Raw genomic sequence first — 2,276 nt, 5'->3', positions numbered from 1 at the left:
CCTTTTCTGAATCAACAGAAATCCAAAATGCAATAAATATAGCTGGTTTTTTACCACTTTGGCCAATGTTGGCCTGCTGACATTGTGGATACCCTGTATCCTGGCAATGGTCTCCTCCTCAGTGTGTTGGTGGTTGCCATCTGTCCATCCCTTCTCTGTACCCCTAGCAATGAAAGAAACTGACAAAAGATTAGAACAGTTCTAAAGCAATGAAAGAGAAAGGACAAAAGATTATACCTATTTAAGGCTGCTTGGCAAAGGTTCCACATTCTGCTGCTTCAGAAAGGCATTCTGTCAATTGAAATTCAAGATGTTAAAGTGGGACTCAGTCTAGATAATTTTGAAAACGATGTAAAAATTAGAGGTACTGTGAACGTGGAGCTCATAAAATGGTACAACCCCTCTTATATGTGTACTGTGGCAAATTCCATGTTTTGCTATGGAAATCCCTTATTAATTACACAACCAAAACGTAAAATAGTCTTTAAAATAATCTATAAAATAAAGATTCTTTGGAAGTCTCAAATTTTATTCAGTGGTTATAGATGGAGTTATGAATAAGAGATGGGTACTCCAAATATTAAAGAAAGAAAAGCAGTGTCTACAATTACACAAGGGAAACCCAATTATGTGTCAAATCAAAGGCATAAGTGCACTTTGTAATAAAAGACTATCTAAAAGTCTCATTGAATTTTATTCAGTGGTTATTGGAGAAGTTGCAAATAAGAGATAGCTTCCTCAAAATGTAATGGATAGACAAAAGGAAGGACAGGCAACCCTGCAATTCAGATAACCCTCACTTTTCAAGCCGGGGGTAGGGGTCGGGTCGGGGGTATAATAAGGAATTTGTGTTAGAAGAAAACAGAGAACATTACCTCATCTTTCAAGGTAGGCCTCAGTTTATGGGGTGACTCTTCCTCACTGCAGGGTCAAGGCAATCCAACCTCTCCCCCTGCTAAGGCAGAACAATAAATGCTTATATTACTGCAACTATTTCTTATGAACACAATGTAAAAGAAATTAAGGAAGAGATAAACAAGACGTAAACTATGTATATTACCCTAGCATGGTTGGTTGTTGCAGTGGATCCTTCTGGTCTGGACTCTCTTTCTGTACTGGCCAATTTAAAACTGATGATGGAGGATAATCTAATACTCTAAAAAAAATAAATGAAGGTCAATAAAAGAAAGAAAGATTTCAGCAAATGAAAAAAAAGATATAAAATCCACACATAAACAGGTTGTTTTTCAAACACAGATGCCCAGTCCATGATAAATTATTTAAATGTTGGTACCCCCTAAAAGACCTTAACAAGGAGTGCACATAAAAAAGAAAGCCCTTGCACCAGCTGTTCAGTTGTTATGGCTAATATTTAAGCTTTTCAAAAGAAAATCAAATCCAAGGTCATGATATCTATAATAATTTAAAGGTCAAAATCATGAGGTAAAAATGTAGGCCAACAGAGAAAGGGATTTTGTCACAAGAAAAACAAATGTGAAATATGGAAGCTGTTGAAGCAATCATTCAGGTGTTATGGACAAGATTAAAGTTTTTCAAAAGTAAGCCACTCTTGGTCAAGAGGTCAAAAATATTGATATCCTCAGAAAGGGCTTGTCACAAGAAATATGAAATGTGAAAGCCCTAACACATACTTCTCAAAGTTAGGGTCAAGGTTAAAGTTTCTGCAGACAAACAAACAGACAGATGGACAGACAAAAAAGTGATTTGCCCTGAATCTCAGATTATGGGGACATTAACAGAGAAGATTTGTGTCTTACCCTCACTTCTAGGTTAGGCCACTGTTCATCCTTACTCCTGGCACTCTAGCTGAATCATGACAGTCTGCTCTGAAACATGGTTTCCAGTCTAACTCTCTACCTGTTCAAAAAAAATGTGAAGAGGTAAACTCCGACTTCATCAAGTGAAAAAGTTCTTGAATCTCTCAGAGTGTATGGAGTAAAGATTGTGACTTAACCCTTTTTAGATCTCTGTACTCTTGCTTACACTCATCTCAATCTTAGGATTGGCTATCACTTCTGTAGGATTAAGTGCTGCTTGTCCCTGCTTCTGTATGATTAAGTTCTGCTTGTCCCGGCTTCTGTAGGATTATGGTACTGCTTGTCCCTGCTTCTGTAAGATTAAATACTGCTTGTCCCTGCATCTGTAAGATTAAATACTGCTTGTCCATGCATCTGTAAGATTAAATACTGCTTGTCCCTGCTTCTGTAAGATTAAATACTGCTTGTCCCTGCTTCTGTAAGATTAAATACTGCTTG

General features: G+C 37.2%; 1 long non-coding RNA gene across 1 annotated transcript; it reads right to left on the bottom strand.

The window, feature by feature from the left end:
- Nucleotides 1–876: 876 nt before the first annotated feature.
- Nucleotides 877–2,074, bottom strand: LOC133193752 (uncharacterized). Its single transcript, XR_009722002.1, has 4 exons — nt 2,005–2,074; nt 1,779–1,878; nt 1,061–1,156; nt 877–952 (listed from the first exon to the last, which is right to left on the bottom strand). It is a non-coding gene; the product is annotated as an uncharacterized LOC133193752 (long non-coding RNA).
- Nucleotides 2,075–2,276: the final 202 nt, after the last annotated feature.

The sequence above is a fragment of the Saccostrea echinata genome, unplaced genomic scaffold, assembly GCF_033153115.1.
Source record: "Saccostrea echinata isolate AGI-Se365-2 ecotype Australia unplaced genomic scaffold, CSIRO_AGI_Sech_v1 ptg000028l, whole genome shotgun sequence".
Taxonomy (NCBI): Eukaryota; Metazoa; Mollusca; class Bivalvia; order Ostreida; family Ostreidae; genus Saccostrea; species Saccostrea echinata.
This window is presented reverse-complemented; position numbering and strand designations above follow the sequence as displayed.